Source organism: Nyctereutes procyonoides, unplaced genomic scaffold (assembly GCF_905146905.1).
Source record: "Nyctereutes procyonoides isolate TBG_1078 unplaced genomic scaffold, NYPRO_anot_genome, whole genome shotgun sequence".
NCBI classification, from domain to species: Eukaryota; Metazoa; Chordata; class Mammalia; order Carnivora; family Canidae; genus Nyctereutes; species Nyctereutes procyonoides.
In genome coordinates, this window is record NW_026575120.1 from 22169244 (window position 1) to 22191907 (window position 22664).

The window sequence follows — 22664 nt, forward strand, 5'->3', positions numbered from 1 at the left end:
ACCTGCAGCAAAGCTCATTCACAGTTTCTGCTTCAATTACGAGGGTTTTGATGCCTATAGCTATTAGTGTAATTATGACTTTTCTAGCACAGATTGTTTTTAGTCTCTATTTGTCAACAATGAGCATTTTTAAATTAAGTTTATTTTCAAGGCATGCCAATAAGATGAAAAGTGTGCCCCCAAAATGTGTTTCATACTTAAGTATAAAAAGGAATTTTGATTATGTTTTAAAATAAAATTTACTTTTCTCAGTTATATAAATTTAAAAAATATGTATTTATACTTTTTTTTGTGAGTGGGTTGATTTTAGCCTGACACATCAGGAGTTTTACAAAAAAATCCTTTGTCTTGCTTTGTTGCTGACTTTCACTACTGATTATGCTTGCTCTCTAAACTAGGAGTATGTTGCATGGTGCAATTATATCAAGGATCCGTGATTTTAGTATCTTTAGAAGTGGCCTTGAATGGAGCAGTAGAGACTACAGAAGGCTTAGCCCAGAAGGGGTGTGGGGCACAGGGTGCAGGGGCACCTCCCTGGTTTGGGGCAGGGCAATGTAGGGATATGGTCTTGAAGCTATATCTGCTTCATTTCCTTAAGACTGGAGGATGAGTAGGGGCAGCTGGTGCCCCCTTGTTTCTGTTTCACCTTTGCCTTTGGGATGGATGGTTGACCTCACAGGAGGTGGGCAGGGTGCTGGCCTAAAGACATTAGCCATTCAACCTGAGTGGCATTGCCCAGAGCAAAGTGTTCTTCACGCTTCTTAATGAAGTGCTGAGTATCCCGTGGGTCGGGTGTATGTAAGTTCCTGACAGGTACTCAACAGCAAGTGTGCACGACTGTGCTCCAGGTACATGCTTGTTTAATTCAACTAAACCAACCCCAGTTAGCTAGTTAATTAGGTAACAACTTTGGCAGGGATACCTTTGGGTGGAGGTTAATAAAAGGAATCAGAAGGACAGTTTATGGGGACAAAGTGTCCGCAGGGCTCGCTGGTGGAACTTGAAAATGTGCCAGGGTTGCCCTGGGTGGCCCTAATTACTGTCTTGGATTTAAGATATAAGAAGTGATGTGATTTAATATCAACAAACTCTTATGTAGCAGATCCTCAGAGGAAGTGTCAAAATTCTACTTATTACTATTGTTTCTGGCTTCCATTAAGTCACATTTGTTCAAGAAAGGTCATTTTTTTTTTAAAGTAGGCTCCACGTTCAGCATGGAACCCAACATGGGGCTTGAACTCACGGCCCTGAGATCAAGACCCGAGCTGAGATCAAGTCAGACACCTAACTTACTGAGCCACCCAGACACCCCAAGAAGGATCATGTATTTTTTTTATTTTTAAAATTTATTATTATTAATTAATTAATTTTTTAGGGGGGTGAGGGGCAGAGGGAGAGAATCTTAAGCAGTTTCCATGCCCAGCATGAGCCCGACATGGGGCTCGATCCCACAACCTTGAGATCAGGACCTGAACTGAAACTAAGAGTTGGATGCTTAGCCAACTGAGCCACCTAGGTACCCCAAGAAGGGTCATTTTTAAGGAGAGTTTTAGGTAATAATATTTGCCAACTTGTGTAATGCCATGTGTCTGAAACACCTATCTCTGTGTTGCTATTTTACCCATCAGGGTGAGGTGAAAATATACCAGCTCCCTTATCCTGGGGAACAGTGAGCAGGTTCAACATATTGATCTCACATTGGAAAGGCAAGCCACTGTGCATAGTCCTAACTCAGTCTTCAGGATATGTGCTTGTGATTTCAGCTCAGCTGAGTTTTGTTGGTCTTCTTGAGTTACACATTTTGGGGACTGGGGAGTCATGTTCACATGAATGTTTTGGTGAATCACAGAATTGATCAGCAAAGATCATTTTTAACTTTCATCTGAAGTCAGAAAGGTCTGGGTTGGAAAACCAGTTCCATCCTTTACCAGCTTTTTGAATTTGGGCAAATTACTTAATCTCCTTTATTCATCGTTCTAATCTGTACCTCAGAGTGTTCTTGCAAGGATTAGATTAGGTGAAATGTTCCCGCACACAAGGAGATGCTTTAAAAATGGTAGCTATTATTTAGTGACCTGAAGTTTTAGTGAAAGCTTTGATAAGATGCAATAAAAATAATTGAATCCTTCACCAGTGACTGATGTTGGACTGGCTAATATCTATGTGCCAGGAATTGGGACAATAAAGATGAAAGCTCACACACCCTGGGATCCAACAGTCTGCAGGCAAATCTTTTTTTGAGTCCTGATTTCCAGGCTCATTCTCTTTATTCTAGACTGGACATGTAGAATATGAAGCTGAGGGCTGGCTTCAGGATGGCCAACTAGAAGATGATAATTTGGAAATTTCTCTCTTCAGTCAAATGCTGTATCTCTTTCTGATGAAGGTGAAAAGGCTGGAGAATTCTCAGGGGCTGATGTGTGTGTGGTGTTGAGAGATGGGATGTTAGGGGAAGAACAGAAAAAAGCACACAGTATGACATTTCAGGGTGTGTTTCTAGGACAATGAGTAGGTTTGGCAATTAAGAAGTAAACCTAAGTCAGTGAAGTATTGGCTCAAATGATTAACTGGGACAATAAGCTGAAAGAGAAGAGTGTCATCTTGAGTTATATCAACAGTGCATTGGAGTGCCACTCACAAGCAATCAAGCGGTATTGCTAGAATCACATATAATAATATAGCAAGTGTTCTCTGGTCTGTGTCGGTAGATCATTTTCTTTGGTCTGGAGGATTCCAGTAGAAGAGACTCCCTCCCTACTTCCACCACTCCCTTCTCCTTTCCTTCCATCTGTAGGACAGTGAAACTTTATTCCTCGACCTCCCAGGGGCCCTGCCTGGGTCTGACCGTGAAACCAACAGACAGGTGAGCAGGAGAAAACACACAAGTGTGTTCAGGACAAGTTTCACATGATGTGGGAATGTAGGAAATGAAGACCCAAAGGAATGGCGAGAACAGAGTCTGTGATGCTGGATTTGATGCAGGGTAGACAGGTGTGGGGCCCACGGAAGGTTCAGGAGTGTGTGATGAGGGCAGGACGTGGGGAGATGAGGGAGGCCCATCGGCTGGGGCGCTGCTTAGGGTCCCTCGGTCCAGGAGATATGGGCTCTCCCTTCCTGTGGGGCAGTGAGGGCACCTGTGTCGTGAGGGTCTTGGGACCTGCTTCAGGGTGAAGGGTGATCAGAGATGTCCTGCTCTGGCACCGTCTCCAACTCCTTTAAATACTTACACATCAGGCACTGTATTTTGGGGCAGCACATCCCAAATTCTGTCCCTTCCTTCCTTCTGTAAGCAGGACCAATTCCCTGCAATGACTTGCCAAAATCTTGCATAGCACACGCCTAATGGAAGACAAATACACATTTACAGTATCCCCTCCTCACCCTGGCAGATGCAGTTCCAAGACCCCAGCGGATGCAAGACCCCAGCCACAGCAGATGATACCGAACCCTAAATATGCTACATTTTCCCCTACACATACATACTTGTGATAAAGTTCTATTTATAAATTAGGCACAGTAAAGAAATGAACAACAACATGTAATAAAGAAGAACAATTATAATGATGTGGTGTAATAAAGGTTCTGGGACTCTGGTCTCCCTCTCTCTCAATATACCTTACCGTCCTGCATTCACCCTCCTTGTGATGACGTGAGATGATGAAATGCCCGTGTAACGAGATGAAAGGGGGGTAAGTGATGCAGGCACGTGATGCACCGTTGGACTGTAGTGACCTGCTGATGATGCATTGGGAGTATCACCTGCTCTGGACGGCAGACAGCAGGATGGCAGAGGAGGGGAGCCCTGACTGTGAATGTATTTGTCGTGACCAGTGAGGTGAAAACGTGTGACGGAGAGTGAGCAGGACCCACTTACGTTGGTCACCCAGGGAAGATCTCCCCGAAGATGGGCCTTCTAAGCTGACATCCCCAGCCAGGAGGGAAATCGTTCTCTCGTCCATAGGGCACCTGATCCTTGCTCTGACACTCAGCATCTCACTCTCGTGCCTATAATTTTGTTCCTGTTTTTGCTGTCAGGAGAGCCTCCTTTCTGTGACTTCCCAATTACATCCTGCTCGTAGGGACGTGGGTTAGAGGATTAACCCGAAAATCCTCATCTTTAAAAGCTGATATCCTAGCTTCTCTCAGTAGCCATTTATGACTTGGATATTATCATTTTATCCCAAACATTCTTAAATCCACTTATAGTTCCTGCTTCTGGAACCCCCCGAGGTAATGAGCTTCATCAGTGGGTTGCCTGTCAGACTCCTGGGACTCATTTGAATGCCGGTGGCCCTCCATGTGGGCCTAGTGACCCCATGGTAGTGAGGGAGGGGGAAGGAGGCAGACACGGAGGGCACAGCATAGCATAGGGGTGTGCGTGTCACCTCTGCAAAGCACTGAGGATGTGCCATGTGGGTCCTGTGACAAACCAGCATGTTTCAATCAATCTTGCCCTTCCTCCATTCCAGGCCCAGATTGGCCATCAGGGGAGCCTCTTGGGGCTATGAAACCCATGAACTCTGCAAATCTCAGGACAAATTTATCCTCAATAAATTCATGAGATACGTGCATAAAACCCAAATGTGGCTTCATTTCTGATATGAAAGAACAGTCAGAGGTTGAAGAGTAGCAAAAATGTGTACACAGCGTGTTTCTCCATGTGGGCAGACCTGCTGGTTGTAGTCAGAGGGGTGGTGAGCACACAAGCCAATGGGATAAGTGGGTGAGCTGTGTCTTCGGGGATCCATAGTGACCGTCCGATCATGGTGATAAGGACCCTAGGGGTCCATTTCCTAGAACCAGCAGCCACCTTTAGGGCACCTTGTCAGGCAGTCTGGAGCTCTCAAGGCTTTCCCTGCCTTGGATGGGGTGGCCTTGGCCTGAGCCACAGGTTTCCCCTAAATCATGGATTTCATAGTCAACCAAATTTGCAGATTCCTGTTTCTCCTTTGGAATGTTAGCATGGCCAGTAAAGTTGTAGTCGGACTCATTTAGCTGGGGTGGCACCTTTTCTCCTTCAGGAAACCTCAGTCCCTCATCACTGCGTGGATGGCCATAGACCAAACACTAAAGGATGAGAGGAGTGCTACCTTTCATGATTCTAAGGGACAGCCTTCCCAGGAGGTCCATGTGGGATGCTGACCCAGCTTATGCCTGTGGCTGGGTCTTCAGTGGGTTATACTTCTTCCTGGGGATTCCAGTTGGGCCCAGAGCCAGTCCCCTGGGTGTGGGAATAAGGGTGCAAGGCCCTGCTGTGGCTCCAAGTGGGAAGGGGACACACCTGCTCCCCACTCATACCTGCCACCCCGTCCATTGGATGCTGACCTGCTCTTGCTTCCCTCACCTGCCAGAGGTGGGGGTTTAGCTTTCACAGGCTTTTTTTCCCCCAAGAGAGAATATAATTATTTTGACAATTTATCTCATTTGAGGATCCAAATCCCAAAACTCTGAAAATGTTTTTTTTAAAGATTTATTTATTTATTTATTTATTTATTTATTTATTTATTTATTTATGATAGAGAGAGAGAGGCAGAGACACAGGCAGAGGGAGAAGCAGGCTCCATGACGGGAGCCCGACACAGGACTCGATCCTGGGACTCCAGATTCGCACCCTGGGCCAAAGGCAGGCGCTAAACCGCTGAGCCACCCAGGGATCCCCAAAACTCTGAAAATGTTAAAGTTCAACATACTTCTGTACCCAAGTCATGCTGATTCCACAGTTACCTGTTTATATTTTAACCCAAAACTCTCTGGGTGGATCGATCCTACACGTTTTGTTTCTCTTTTTCAAGGAATAGAAAGTCAAATTTTATGGGAAATGTCTTACTATCCTGGCTGGCACCTTCTTAACTTAATTGTGAAAAGTTTAGATGCTCGTAAACAGAACTCGAATGACCAATGAAACAGTTGCAATGTGCGTTCCAGCTTCTGAGGGGCACATGGCAGTATGTGCTCAGAGTGAAGGGGGTGCCCTGCCACGCCCATCGCTGGGAGCTGCTGGCAAGGGCGGGGTACGCAGCCCTAATGACTACCGCTCATGGTCACACCTACCATGGGACTGTTGTGAAGGTCAGGTGGGAGAATAGATGGAAGAGCTCTGTTGGTCAGGCTTCTCTAGAGAAACTACCGACAGGATGTGAATATCTGTGTATTTGCACACTCGCACAGTGGGGCCTGGGGGGAGAGAGAAGTTGATTGGTTCTGCTCCAAGGCCTTCCACCATAGTACCCATCATTTCTAACCGGTGATGGAGCCTTTAGCTTCAGGACTAGGAAGGTCTCAGAGGTGAGGTGCAACTACTTTGTGTGACTGGGGGTGAAACTGAGGCCCAGAGAGCTGAGCTGACTCATGCAGTGAGTTAGAGGAGGAGCAGGACGTTCTTGGGTCTATATCCATCTATGGATCACTGGAGCTGGTCTTTCTCCTGAGCTGTGAGACAGCTGCCTCCTGACCTCATCCACACAAAATAAGGACCAAGGAAGCTTCTAGAAGCATAAGGGCCATACGGGAAATGACTAGGCTTCAAGTGTGTCTATTCTGCAGACAGACACTGTTAGCCCTTTGGGACAGTGATAGGTAGAAAGAGTGATACATACAGGTATGCATACATGCAAGCTTTTCTATATATTGCTAGATTTTTTTTAAATTTGTAACAACTCCTGCTTCTATGAGCAGTGAAGGGGATACCCTTTCCCCAAATCTTTTCCCTCCCAGCTTATTGCAATTCTGTGATTTAGCATGTTGGACATTGTCTTTTCTGATTTCCTCATATGACTTAAGAATATTTAGCTATTTTATTTTACCCATAGCTTCTCCTTCAATATTATTATTTTCCTTTTCACCAATAAATAGTATTTTTTGACATGAAAATATTTTACATTTTTTATTTCAACCAGGATTTATGGTTTCTGTTTGCTGCCAGTCTTAGGAACCTGTCTTCCCTTGTGGATTACAGAAGTATCATCGAATTCTTTCTGTTTATGCTCTTATATCCCCCCTTTCATCAGCAGTCTCCCTATAATTTATTTTAATGTAAGATGTGAGATACACATTGGACATATTTTCTTTCTAAATAGCAATACACTTGTTCCAAGAAGCATTTCTTACTAGGTCATCCTTACTACGGTGATTTAAAATGCCTCCTTTATTATATATTTAATGTCCGCATATGCTACAATCTATTTTTGGACTCCATTTTCTTCTGTTTATGCATGTAATTATTTTTTCCACCTGTTCCAGACCATTATGATTGCTGTTTATGTGTTTTATTATCTGGTAGTACAAATTTTCCTAATTCTATCCAAAGATAGACCCATATATGAGTCCTCATTGATTATGAAACAAAATTTTCAAATGTCTAAACTAATCTCATGAAGATTCAGATGGAAATTATGTTATTAATTCAGAGAGAACAGAGATTTTACAATGTTGAATTTTTCCACTCAGGAACAAAAAAGCATGTATTATCTTAGTTAAATCTCTTTTATGTCCCTTAGTGGCATTTATTATTTATTGTATAATGGAATCCTTCAATTGGGATGTGGGGGTTTCACCAGGGTTTGAGTGTGTGCATGTGTCTGGTGCATGTGTGTATGTGGGGTTTGTGTGTCTGGTGCATGTGTGTATATGTGTGTGGGGTGTGTCTGTGTCTGAGGTGTGTGTGTGTGTGTGTATGATGTGTTTTTGCTGCATGTGTGGGGTATCTGTGTGTGCAGGTGTGTTTGTGTATGTCTGGTGTATGTGTTTGGTGTGTACATGTGTGTGTGCTTTTGGTATGTGTGTATGTGTGTGGTGCGGGGGGGTACGTGTGTGTATGTGCAGGTGTGAGAGTGTATGTGTGTGTATAGGGTGTGTGTATATGCAGACCGAAGATACTGCTAGTTGCTTTTCTTCATGAGTATGCAGGCATTACCTTAGAGGAGACCCTGTTTGTTCTATAAATTGATGTCTCTTAATTACACCCCTGCCTCGGCAAAATTAGTGTCAGGATGAAGGAATAACGTAGTTTGGCATATTAACTCAGTTCTTCCCTTGGAATGCAGAGTTCCGGAGGGGTACACTTTGTGGAGGGATCCAAGGTCCCCTGGGAGGACACCAACACCGACCTTTTCTTTCCTGGATATGGACCTAGGGACATCCATCGGGGTCTCATAGGTTGGCACAGAAATAGTACAAGGGCCAGGGAGCTTCGTCCCTGAAATCACTTTGTCCTGCTGACAGGAAGACGTGAGAATGTTAGCCTGGCAGGGGCCTGGGAGGAGGACAGAGGAACGTGGTTGGGAGTCCGTAAGGGAATGTCCCCCACAACCTGGTTGGTCCATCCCAGCTCTCAGGCACACCTGTCCCCTTGGAAAGGGCCAGGATTCATGGGATCAGGGGACTGGCCCCCATGGTGCTCTGAGTTGGCTCTGTCAACCACTACCCATCCTTCCTGTTTCTGGAGAGGTCTGAAAGCTAAAGCTGCCTTGCTCTGACACTTGTGTGGTGAGGTGTGGCTGTGTGACTGGGTGTACACGATGACAGGTGTGCAGAAGTAGAAAGGCCTCTGCCCTGGGCCCTCCCTCGCCTGCCTGATGGCAGAAAGTAGAGACAGCAGTAGCCTGGCACCCAGAGATGGTCACATGTTGAGCACAGCAGGGCTGACCGGCCAGCCTGGGTCCTTTGTTCTCCAGCCACTGGCCATGTCTGGGATGTGACATGAGAGAAACTAAGCCGCTGTCTTCTTGACCCTGCTGTGTTTTGGGGTCTTGGTTGGTCACCTCATGAGCAGCCTGAGCCTGGAGTGGGGTGGCACTGTAGGGGCACCCCAGACATGCCGTGGGCTGAGTGGCCAGAGGGCTGGAGTGAAGGAACAGGTGTTGTCTGCATATGTATGGGGACCATAGGCCACGATAAGACGTTCGGCACAAGAGCTGCTGGTGTTTAGCCTGGAGCTTGGCAGGAATGTATGTGGGGGCTTGTGGAGCTGGTACCCGGAGGGGAAGCAGGAAAGATGAAAGCCTAGGTGTAGGCTGGGCTTTTCTACCACCTGTGAGAACTGGCGAGAAGCCGGCTGGGGAAAGAGCCTGCTGCGAAGCAGCCCATCCAGATGGAGTGGCCGGCTTCTTTAGAAATTGATTTGTCAACTTTTAGAGATTTTTTAAAAATTTATTTTTTTTTATGAGAGACATAGAGAGAGAGGCAGAGACCAAGGCAGAGGGAGAAGCAGGCTCCCTCTGGGGAGCCAGATGCAGGACTCGATCCCAGGATCCCGGGGTCACGCCCTGAGCTGAAGGGCTCCAACCGTGGAGCCACCCAGGCGTCCCAGGTTTGTCAACTTCAAAAAAAAAATGTATTGTGGTTTTAAATTGTTATGAATTGTAAATGTGGCTGTGGCTGTGATGCCTCGTGGGCCGCCTTCTGTGGGGCTCCACGCCTTTCATCGGTGAGCATGGTGCCCGCGGAGCATCCCCCACAGCAGATTCTGCTCGGAATGTGCAGAAGTTCTCGCATCTATGGCTTGATGACGTCCTGCAGCAGTTTTAGGAAAGTGGGTCGTCATCTGCTGACTCAGTGCGTTTCTGTGTTTTCTGGCCCTGGCCCTCGGGGAGCCCTGCTCTTCCCTCTTCTCTCCCTGCTGCAGGCCGGACACCCTCTGCAGACCTGCCGTCCCCCCGGTGGGTCTTCCTTCCGCGGGCATCACCCACGGTGAGCCTCTCCGTGCAGTTCTTAATTTCAGTCTGTGTCTCGGCTCTACAATCCCCGTTTGGTTTCTCTGAATAGATTTCCGTTCCTGATGAGAATATCCCTTCTGTCGTCATTTGCCCCATCATTTCCTCGTGCGCATTCGTAACGGTTTTAGGCTCCTTATCTGATAATTCCAATATCTGCTTCTAATAGGGCTCTGTCTCCGTTGGCTTGTTTCCCCGTGACTTCTGGCGAAGCGGCCTCGGCTCTTTACCTGCAAAGGTGTTATTCCGCCCTGACGCTGCACCCGGCGCGCGGCCAGCCTCCCCCGGGCCTTGTCCCCTCCACCTCGCCTTCTGGGGCTCCCGGGCCGCGCTGCGCCTCCGCCGCCTGCTCCCCGCAAGGTCTTCGCGTGCACTCGGCCGGCGCGGGACCCCACCCGCGGGACCCCACCCGCGGGACCCCACCCGCGGGACCCCACGGCGGGAGGGGAGAACTGCGGGACGCTCGCACCTCGCGGTGACTTCCCCTCCCCGCCGCCTGCTGCCCCAGCCCTAGTTTCCCTCTCCAGGGCTTCCAAACGAACTTGTTCTTGGCATCCCTACCCCTCCGGCCCCCAGATATCCTGTTGATTCTTGGCAGGAACCCTGGTTCGCCACAAGCTACCTTATCGTAGCTAGAGGGGAAGCCTGCTGCAGGTTTTCATTATCTTTTTTTTTGGGGGGGGGCAGGATGGGAATTGGGTTAGGGAAGTTCCTGTTTTGTGTATCGTCTGAACGGTGTAAATGACCGCCAATTTCATAGAACAGTTTTTCTGAATCCGTTGAGGAGATCGCACAGCTTCTGTGCTTTAATCTTTTAATTGATAGGTTACCTGATTAGATAATCTCATGCCGAACCGTTTTACATTCTTAAGTGAAACCCTGCTTGGTCCTGATAACGTATCTCTATACACTGTTGATTCGCTAATATTTTATTTGGAATTTTTGCATTTATGATCAAAAGGATGAGTGATGTGTGACGGCTCTAGTGAGGTCATTCTCTGGCTTCATTATGCATGTTTTGCTGGCCCAGCGAAGTGACTCAGACACCCTGCTTGGGTCTTGGCCTGTGTGAGCTTTTTCTGCTCGCTGCCTGGGACAGCAGAGCGTTGCTGGTCTGTCTGTCTCCAGACCTGACTTCCTGCAAGGCTGCTGCTTCAGTCCTGCTCCCAGCTTTACACTGCTGTCCTGCCTGTGGTTCATAGAGCCGTTTAGCTAATTTTGAGCTTGATCGTGTCTTTTTTTGTCTGTTCCGGCGTTTTGATTTTTGCCCAGTAGATTTTATCTATCATATTAAGTGCGTGGCGCTGAGAGGCTTTGTCAGGAACTGTCTCTAGTATGACATCTTGACTAGAAGCCTCTGAAAGATGTTTGTTGATTGTTTAATGTTTTCAACTTTTTATTTGGGAAATTTTCAAACACAGAGGGAAGTTTTAAGTCTTCTATAAGGGACACTGACATAAAGGGACACCTTCCTGCAATATTGGAAAGTAGATTTCAGGCTTTATGTTACCTAAATACATCCAAGAGGGTCTTTTAGAGCTTTGAAATAACCAACCTTTGAGGGATCACGGATATCCTGATGCAGCTCCCCCACCTTCCCCTGATCATTAGTATCTATAACTTTTCTAAATGCTCACAGGTAGCTAACATAGCAAAAAGGGAATTCCTAAAATCACAGCGAGGTCACCGGTCCCTCTGATTCCTGCCACTGGATGTCTTATTGACAACAGATTATGGGCATGCATCTCAGTTTCCTTCCCCAGAGACTTTGCATTTTATTTATTTGTATCTCTTCAGCTAACAAATACATATTTCAAATTGTTGGAATGTTTTATTAATGTATTTTCTTAGGCCTGTGTTCTGACCTTAGTAGAACTTCCATGTCCACTCATGAAATGTGTTGAATATGGAATCACACAAACATGTAGTTTGCAAAAATACACTCAGGTAAAACTATAGTGTTGAGAAGGAGAAGATTACTTTACTACCAACAAATTAAAAATAATGTCACATTCAGATTATTGGCCAATGTATTTTTAAGTTTCTCACGTTAGGTTTTTATTCAAAAGTGCTTGGTAAAAGGAAAACCTTATATATATTTTTAAATTCAGGTTACAAATGTATCTGCTTTATGATTTATTTGCATTTTGAATATATGTTTTAGAAGAGTAGTCAAGTGAAACTTTTATTTATATAGTGTGTATTTTCTGGTGTTCTGTGTAATGAGAAGGAAGCGTCTTTGACTTTTGCCTGGGCACTGACCATCTGCAGACCTAGGTTCACAGGTGCTAGGAGATGGCCGAGCCAGATCAGTAACTCCGGTCCAACCTCAAGTCTTGTTCAGAGGTAGTCAAAATAAATATTTATTAACTTAAATTACATAAGTGGGTTCCAGTAGCTGGGCTAGAGTGTCCACTATGTATGGTGAATGGAAATGTGGATTGAGACTACTCTTTTTTGGTTAATTTTCCTTTTATGTGTTGGTATGACAGATTGTGTTCTTGCTGTGTGTCTTCACTCCTTCTAACTCACGGTTCATCATGTGAATTTGTTCTTCCTCCACTAGAAGGCTGATGTACCTCCCTGCTCTTGACTTTGGGTTCGTGTGACTTGCTTTGGCTAGTAGATAAGGTAGATATGATGGTGAGCAGTTATAAGCCAGCATTTAGAGGCCTGCGTGCTTTAGTCACTCTCTTGCACCTGTCTTTGCCCTGAGAGCTCACCCAACATGGCTTGCTATTCCCAAAAAGAAGAGCTGAATTGCTCTAGCTGGACCCCTTATATCAGCTCACCTCCTAGCTCACCTTCAGATATATGAGCCAAATATATACTTATTTTGTGCTCCTGAAGTTTGTGGTTGTTATGCAGCATTATTGTGCCTGTAGGTACCATTACCATGTCAGTGGTCAAGGAAGTCTTGAGTCTTACAAAATGTGGTGCTTAACAATGACATATGCTCGCTCTTTCTTTCTTCCTTCCTTTCTTTCTTTCTTCTTTCTTTCTTTCTTTTTTTCTGACAATGTTTATATAAAAATAAACCAAGAACTATAAATATGGAAGTGTTCCTGGCTGGCCTCAGACTTAAAGCTTTTATTTTACAGATGAGGAAATAGCACAATGAGTTAACATGGCTGGAGCTAGGGCTGGAAACCTGGCTTCTGGGCTGCCGTTCTAGTGTTTTCTATTACATCCAGATATGCTTAAATAATGAAAAAAGCTGTAAGACCCTACGTTTGTGTGCTGTCTATGCTAGGTGAAAAGTTAAATTCCCCTGCTGGGGTTGGTCCATATAGCAATGCACTCACAGCATTTTATAAGTTTTAGCACTTAAATGGTATCAGATTCACTCTCTGCTGATTCACCAGTCCCCAGATTTTCACTGGAAATGGTAGGTCTACAGGAATTCATGTGTTCATAGGCACAAGATGTCACTCTTGTGCTTACTGTGAAGATAACATTCTTGTTGAAATTTTAATGCCTTTAATGGTTTGCCTTTTTAGCCCAGAGTGAACTAATCAGACAGCCCGTGCTGGGACATAAATCATAGCATATTCCTGGGGAACTGCAGGTGAAATGAATCAAGGAATTTTTTTTTCAATCAACTCTTCAATCATCCCTTTTAGTCACGTAGAAAATATGGTCCATGCTGTATTTACAGTTTGATGGTAAGGAGATGCTTAACATCACTGTAGGAGATTAAAAATGACAAGTTATATGGTGAAGAGTGTGAAAAGGTGTTTACACTGACATCTAATATCTAGGTTGATCTACAACTCAATAATAGATATCATAAATCTAATAGCAGGCCCATGGGATTGAGCAGTGGATAAGTTAACATGGTAGGTCAATGTGTTCACATGGCACATATCCCACGTGTATAAAGATGGTATTATTGACTAATCATTGGTTGGATGTGTGCGTGGGCAGGCTGCTAGCATGCATGCCTCTCATCCTCCCATGACATTTAATATTGCTGAATTATGTAAATATCATGCCTGATATCCATTCACCCGTATGGTCTCTACTTTCAAATAATTAAGACATGTTTTCCTGATTCATGTAAAAGATAAATAAACCAAAGAAAAACAACATTTTTATTTTGCCTCTGGTCCCAGGCACATTCTAGTTCTTTCTAGAGAATTATAGATAGCAAATGTCTTTAGTTTTTATTTAAAAAATGAAACTTATATATTATATAAGACATTCAGTATAAAATCTTGACAGACACCACGATTATTAAAATTATATGCAAAGTAAAAAATGAGTTCATTTTGAGAAAAGGCTGAAGAGCTCTCTTAGGAGCCTTCTGCTTTGGACTTGTAGGAGCTATACTTGCCTCATTTCTCTTCCAAACAAAACAAAAAACTTGTGAAGCAAAATCAATTTTACCTGTACTTGTATGTGTACCTATATACCTGTACTTGTACACACACCTATACACACGCACACTGATCACATTCTCTAGTTTTTCCCCTGTGTTATAGTTTGATGGTTTCAAACTGGGATGTAAACGGGTTTGTACCAGTCTATTCAATTTCTCTTGAACTCTATTGCACCTGATACCAATAGGAAATATTTATGAGATAATGACCCAGGTGTGTAGTGGGATTCCAGGCTATCAACAGCGTTTTGCAAGTTTTGTTATTGAATGCCTATCATAGTTATAGCAAATGACAGCTGCTATGTAGAATATAAAAGAAGCATAAACCATGGCTACTGTTCCAAGAAGATTTTAAACTATTTGGAAAGGCAAATGGATACGTATTATATTGACTAAAGCATGTTATAATCAACATAACTGGGTTAACCCATGTAAAGAACAAAAATATTTGACCATAGGAAATAATGGCTATAGAAGAAGGAAAGGATTTTTGCTCATAGCATGTAATATTTTTAAATTCAATTTTAAAATAATACATAATGTAAGGGTTTCTGTGGCAGGATAATTATTTTCTCAGCATATCATTTTACAAGTTCTCCTTCACCCCAAAATATTACCTAAGATGACTAGAGTTGGTGAAAGGACTGTAATACCAGGAGCTTGCTTTCTGCATTCATCTTTCTGGCCTTCTTCCACATCAGGGGGATAGCAGGGCTCTGCCCAACACCCTTTCTGGCCTGGCACCACCACTGTAGGAGGAAGTGCCCTCTGTGCTTCTGACTTTCTGCCTCATAGAACTACTGGAGTTTCATTCAGGAAAGCCACTCTCAAATATTCAGTGAATGGATGCTATTTCCCAATTCATTTCATAATCTGCTCAACCTCTCTTCCTTATCTTTCTTACCATGATTTCTTCTCAGGTCTGGGAGTTGCAAGCTGGTCCTCAATGCCTCATCTTGTGCCATGTGTGCTATTATTCATCTACATTTCAGGAACATTTGTGATATAATTTCCTAATCTCCTACATGATAATTACTAGTGAAACATTAGAAGAAATACTGTTAAAAATGTGAAAAAAATGAATGCTTAGTATTCTATTATTTAATGCTATTCTGATGCCAAAATGACATAATAAGAATACATTTTTAAAATAGAGGAAAAAAATCTATCATTATTTTAAGTGTTAGGACAAAACTCTCAAAGGAAGCAAGTTAAAAACAATTGGAGTCAATGAGTAAAGTTGCTGGATATATAATAAATACACAAATGTCAAATTTATTGCTATATATGGGGATACCTTGTGGATAATATAATAAAAAGCAAATTCTGCTTATGATAACAAATTTATGCACAATATTTCAGAATACTATTAGATATGTCTATCATTTTCTGACCAACTTACTGTACTTCTAGAGATCTTGCCTGTTGCACCAGTGTTGTACATACAGCTAGCCTCCGTATCACATTATACTACTTTGTTCTTCATATGGTACCATCTTCACATCCACATGTGACTAATTGGTCCAGGAGTAAAACTGCTAATCCAAACCAGCCATTGACTAGCCAACAATACATAAGATATTTCTTTCCTATGAAAATGAGCTAAGAGACACAGAGACTACAGAGTTCATTGGTGAAGGAAGGCAGAGGTTAAATTCATTAAAGGATAGAAACAGGCCATGGCAAACCAAAACTATGTGTCAACTAAAATTATGGAGAAAGAGAAACCATGAGTAAGTAGAGAAGTTTATCTGAAGACAGAAGCCTAAAATAATAACATTAAGAGGGAAAAGTGTAGAACTATTTGAAGGAAACTATTATTTATTTGAGAGATAGAAACAAAGAAATAGAATAAATGGATAAAGTTTCTGTTCATTCATATAGGCACTGAATACTGTGGAGATGTCAGTCTTTTAAAAATGAATTGCTAGGGACACCTGAGTGGCTCAGCAGTTTAGCGCCTGCCTTCAGGCCAGGGCATGATCCTGGAGTCCCAGGATCGAGTCCCACATTGGGTTCCCTGCATGGAGCCTGCTTCTCCCTCTGCCTGTCTCTGCCTCTCTTTCTCTCTACGTCTCTCATGAATAAATTAAAAAATAAATGAATTGCTAGGGGGATGCCTGGGTGACTCAGCGGTTTAGCGCCTGCCTTTGGCCCAAGGTGTGATCCTGGTTTCCCGGGATCGAGTCCCACATTGGGATCCCTGCATGGAGCCTGCTTGTCCCTCTGCCTGTGTCTCTGCCTCTCCCTCTACTTCTCTCTCTCTCTGTGTCTCTCATGAATAAATAAATACAATCTAGAAAAAAATAAATGAATTGCTAGGGCTAAAATAATCAATGAAAATTTGATTGCAGTCCCTCTTCTATATTTTTTTGAATTGAGGAAATTAAAATTCTGAATAAACTTAATAAGCAATAATACTATTATTAACAACATTTTTTTAGAGGTTACTACATGCCATAATATTTGTATCTATTTTTAACTAGTTTCCATGAATTCAGAACAGAATAACTATGAATAATTATGAACGTTTTAAGAAGGAAGAGTGGTAAGGGGGTATTGGCACCACAGAGTATTAAAAAAATGCTATAAACTACTTACTTAAGAAGTGTGATACCTATTCAAGAAAGTAAATAAGTTGAAAATGTATTCATTTTGAACTTATGTTCGCATTTTTATATACACAAGTATGTCATATATTCTGCATGTGATAGTCAGCTACTAATTTTGATTTTGTTTTAAAAGATAAGCTTAAAAAAAGATAAGCTTAGACCCTCAATACTCTCAAATAAATTACATTTGGATGAAGTAAATAAAAAAATCAGTGCCATAGAAAATTGACAATGACTATCAAAGCTTCCCCTCAAGTCGTCGTTCTTCTTCTTCTTCTTCTTCTTCTTCTTCTTCTTCTTCTTCTTCTTCTTCTTCTTCTTCTTCAAGATTTTATAACTTATTTATTCATGAGAGACACAGAGAGAGGCAGAGACATAGAAGGAGAAGCAGGTTCCTCGCAGGGAGCCTGATGTGGGACTCAGTCCCCAGACGGAGATCACGATCTGAGCTGAAGGCAGATGCTCAACTGCTGAGCTACCCAAGTATTCCCTCACTCCCTCAAGTTTTCTAGATACATGTTTTATTTCAGTTTCTTCAGCTGTTTTTCATTAGTTATAATTTCTAGACTCTCCACAATTCTGGCCACACCAAAAAGCCCTTTCACCCATGTTAATTACCTTAGACATTATCTCTTGAGCTGTTTTAAGTAGGTGAATATCTTTGAATTATTACCCTATTTGCAAAATGGAAAATGGTTGGAAGTGGAAAGGCAGAAGGACCAGCTAGGAAGCTGTTGTAGTCTAAGAAAGACAACAGTTGGGGTGACTGGGTGACGGGCACTGAGGGGGGCACTTGATGGGATGAGCACTGGGTGATATTCTGTATGTTGGCAAATTGAACTCCAATAAAAAAATAAATAAATAGAAAGACAACAATGGCTGTGAGTAAGGTGGAGATTGTGAGGAAGCAGAAGTGTTTAAGGGTTTATGATTGATGGGACATGGGGTCTGGACATGGTGCTGTTCGCTAAGATGGAAAAATGGGAGGAACAGACTGCATGGGATTCGAGTTTATTCTTTGGCTGAGTTTGAAGTGCTGTAAAATGTGGAAGTGGAGATGGTGGTAGACTTTTAGACAAATGTACTGGCCTGGAACTCTTGAATGGAAATGCAGATTTTGGAGTTATTGTTGTATAGGTAGGAACTGATGCTAGGAGACTGAAGGATGGTTGAGATGATTAGTCTTTAGCCTAGGTAGGTCAGAACTATCATGGGGAACATGGTGGCAGAGGAGGAGGGGACCCATGGCCTCCACAGCAGAGAGCACCACTTACTAAGTTAATTTAGCTACAGGTCCTCTGAATGTTCAACCAGCTGGCAACTAGAGTCATTGCTGAGCCCTCATATGGCACAAATCCTCAAGAAGACTCTCCAGCCACGTAGTGGCAAATTGACTTTCCTGGGCTGCTTCTGTCCAGAAGGCCAACAGTTTGTCCTCATAGTAACCATCCTGCCCTTCCCCAATCTGGGCTCTGCAGGCAAGGAGGAGTTAGGCGCCCAAGAGTGAGAACAGCCAGGTCTTAATTAAATTATAGGCCCGACTGATGCCAAGTGCTCAGGACTCCTTGTGTCCAAGGATTGCAGACGAGTCAGGGTCTTGGCAGGACCATGACCAGCAGAAGAAGCAGGGCTGCTGGTGCACAAAGGGGCAGGGGGAGTATGTTTGCCTGGCAGGTGGTTCTCTTGGGACCGTCAGGTGTACCCTTGTCTAATTGTGGCCTGAGAAGAGATGAGGATCTGGGGTGTACCACCAATAAGTCGCCAAGACCTGAGGAAGTGACAGTTGAGAGGTGGAGATTTAGAATAAATACTGAAGGTTACTTCCTGGGGCCAATGATGTGGGTGACAGGGCTCTAACGTTTACTTCTAGCTCCTGCAGGAAGCTAAGCCCAGGGAAGCCGCGGGAAGCTGCTTGTAGAAGCACAAAGAGGGTGAGTCATGGCAGCCACAGACTGCAGCCCTCGATCTCTCTCCACAGGATGTGGCCAGCTGAACCTTGCACCTCCAGACCTGTGCATCTGCATGGAGACATGCCCTCCCGGGCAGCTTCCAGCTGGTGTCGTTACCCAGGCCTGATCACTTCCATCCATTGTGAGGCTTCTCTAGGGCCATCTTGGCAGGGAACCCGTGCTGGGCTGCAGAGATTCAGCCACGCAGTGGTGGAGGGGCCATCTTGCCTTACTTCCTCTTTTCTTCCCCTTTCCTTTGATGAGTGTCAGGCCTGTGACTTTGTGTGGGGACTGCCCCTGCCTTCTGCTCTCTCTCCTCTCATCTCCTGTGGGCATGCCCCCCCATCATCTCCTGTACGTCTCACTCCCCTTTGGGATCTGCTTTATCGAGGACCTGAGCTGACCCAGGGGAGCTTTGGGTAGACTGAAATCACAGAGACGATTTGGGATCTCTGACATGTCCTGAAGCGGAGGACTTGCTTTGAGTGATACAGAGGTATTAGGCTCACAGCAACTTTGAAGTCAAATTTTTGGAAGATTTTGAATATTCCATTAAGAAAGGCAAATTTTATTTGAAAAGATACAAGGAACAGAGAACCTCTGGAAAAAAAAAAAAACAAACCACAGTAGAGGAAATCCCACTGAAGCAGAAAACAGCTGAAAATAGGCAAGTCTCATAAAGGGACAGACATGGGTCCCATACTGGTGTTGGCTGAAACCACTGCCGGGGCTAGTTTAAGTTGTGAAGCATGGCCCTAAGTCTTGTAGGGAGACCAGACTGATTTTATAGCCACTGGGAGTTTTGGGCATCCTCTAACTGTAAGAATTCCCATCACAATGTTGCCTCTTGCTAGGGTTGAACATTTGTGTACACTCTCCCAATCTTTGTGTTTCAGTCCTATCCCTAAGGCGATTGCTTTGGGAGGTGGGGCCCTGGGGAGGTAATTAGGTCGTGGGGGTGGAGCTTTATGAATGGGATCAATGCTCTTCTGAAAGGACCCCCAGAGTTCTGCCTGGCCCCACCACCAACGGAGGACCCTGCAAGAAGATGCCATTATGCACAAGTGACCTTCACCACCTGCCAGTGTCCCTACCTTGGGCCTAAGCCTCCGGAACTGTGAGAAATGTTTCTGTTGTTTATAAGCCACCGACAGGCTACGACATCTTTACTTTTCGCTTCTACCCCAGTAAGTTACAAGTGTTTGCCCACCTTTTTGGCTCCGTCTAATTGTTGCCTTTTAACATCTGGGCAGGGCCAGAATAGTGTCTTCAGAGAGGACTTGCCCCCAGGGAGGCAGGACAAATGGCATCTGCACTGGGGGCCGGGGGTAGGCCGAAGAATGTCCTGGCGGACTCAGAGGCCTGCCGGACTTCCTTCCAGAGCCCTCAGAATTCTAGCGTTAGAATATGAATAGAATATGGAGTTTCCCATAATTTCCTACTGAAATGCAAGAAAACAGAACAAAACAGGCAGCTGAGGAGGAAGGGCCCTGATCAAGGGGACCGTGGTGGACAGAGGGAAGGTGATACCAGCCCCTGGTTTCGAACCCCATGGTGCTGTTGCGCACACTGTCCCTCCAGCTGAAGCTCAGAGGAAGCCTCAAGCTGCTTGACGTGGTGAGTACGTGGCACAGGAGAACTTTCCAGACTTGACCAACTCCACCTTGAACTCTCCTTTGCATAGTTAGGAGCCCCCCGAAGTGACTGCACCAGCTCTGCACATGTAGGGAGTGGATGCGGTGACTGCTGTGTGAGGCTCCTCAGCTGGAGAAACCAAGAGGTGAGGAGACAAGGGGCATCCTGAGTGTCCTGGCGTCTTCGCCCGCACTCTCTCCAGTAGGTGATGCTGTCTTGTCGCATGTTCCGCACCTCAGGCCTCAGGAGGAAACCCGGTTAAGAAAGAGGCAAGGCTCAGCAGCTAAGCGGCTTGCCTTCGACTCAGGGCGTGATCCCGGGGTCCTGGGATGAGTCCCGCATCGGGCTCCCTGCATGAGGAATGCTTCTCCCTCTCCCTGTGTCTCTGCCTCTGTCTCTCATGCACAAATAAAGTCTTTTTTTAAAAAAAAAAGGAAGAAAGAAAGAGGCGAGCCTGCAGACTACGGGCAGCTCTAGGCTCCAGGGTGCGGTGAGGCCGCGGGGTGCAAGGGTGTGGTGAGCCTCCGGGTGAGGCAAGGCTGTGGGGTGTGGCAAGCCTCCAGGATGCAGCGAGGCCGTGGGGTGCAGGCGTGTGGCGAGACTCCAGGGTACAGGGGTGCAGCGTGGCTCCGGAGTGCAGCAAGACCATGGAGTGCAGGGGTATGGCGAGGCTGCAGGGTGTGGCGAAGCTGCGGGGCTCCGGGGTGCAGGGGTGCGGCGAGCCTCCAAGGTGTGGCGATGCTGCGGGGCGTGGGGAGGCCGTGGGGTGCAGGGGTGCGGCGAGGCTGCGGGTGCGGTGTGCTCTGCTCACCAGGAGTTCTTCGTGCAGGGGAGCAGCTTCCCGAGCTGGGTCTGGTGGGGGCTGCTGTGTTTCGCTGCAGAGGTTTTAGCGCCAGGCCAGCCCGGCCCTGAGCACCTCAGTGGGTGAGGCAAGGAAGTCAGAAAACCCTCAGCACCAGGGACGGCGTGGAGAGCGTGTCATCCCCGAAGTGGCTTCAGAGCATTTGCAGCATCGAGGTCGTGTGGGGTCCTCCGAGATTCGGAGAGATTCCCCGGAAGGCCTGGAACGGAGATGTGTGTGGCTGAACACACATCTGTTTTCTGACTGGACAACCTGCAGGAGATAGGTTTTGTTGTTTTGTGTTGTTTTTCCCTCCGGGGGATTATTTCTAGCCTAGAAGCAGCAGCTTCTTTACAGGCTTCTTTACAGGTTTGTCTGATTTTCAAAAAAATAAATTTTTTCCTATTTTTTTCAAATCACAACTGACTCCTGGTCTCTGAGCTGCTTGTGGAGAAAGGTGGTTGGATGGATGATGGGTTTGGAGAGGTGGAGGAGCAGACTTGTGGGGGCTTTACCTTCCCGGGGGGCGGGCATAGGGCAGGCAGGCCTCATGAGCCAACACCCTATGACCCCTCTCTCTGCAGGAGGTGCCACTGCGAAGGGCATGTCACTCGAGGTGTTTGACATGGGCCAGGGAAGATGCTACGGTGCTGCGTGGACCTTTTTATATCCTGCATTCAAGTTGATAAGGCTTGTGGTGTTTTTTGCCAAAGTTTTATTTTTATTTTTTATTTTTTAAATTTCTTTTTATTGGAGTTCAATTTGCCAACGTACAGAATAACACCCAGTTCTCATCCCGTCAAGTGTCCCCCCCAGTGCCCATCACCCATTCACCCCCACCCCCCGCCCTTCTCCCCTTCCACCATCCCTAGTTCGCCTCCCAGAGTTAGGAGTCTCTATGCTGTCTCCCTTTCTGATATTTCCCACACATTTCTTCTCCCTTCCCTTATATTCCCTTTCACTATTATTTATATTCCCCAAATGAATGAGAACATACACTGTTTGTCCTTCTCCGACTGACTTACTTCACTCAGCATAATACCCTCCAGTTCCATCCACGTCTAAGCAAATGGTGGGTATTTGTCGTTTCTAATGGCTGAGGAATATTCCATTGTATACATAGACCACATCTTCTTTATCCATCATCTTTCGATGGACACTGAGGCTTCTTCCACGGTTTGGCTATTGTGGACATGGCTGCTATAAACATCGGGGTGCAGGTGTCCCGTTTGCCAAAGTTTTAAATGTTGAAACTGTCTTATTAGGCTGTAACGAGAACATGGCCTGTTGGTTGGGACACACTATTTGCTTAAATCTCTTCCTATTTCCCTTTATTGACGTGTTGCCAGTGAGGGTTTTGGCAGAAACATAGGCAGATGCAGAGCCTGCGAGGAGGGTCTCCTTACAGTGTGGGACGAACTCAGGAGACAACCTGGGGCGTTGCTGCACCCAGAGAGCTGGCAGGAATTGGTGAGCCAGGGCTGGGGCAGGAGTGGCTGTCTGCAGGGTCCCAGGAGCTGGAGGAGCACCCCCTGA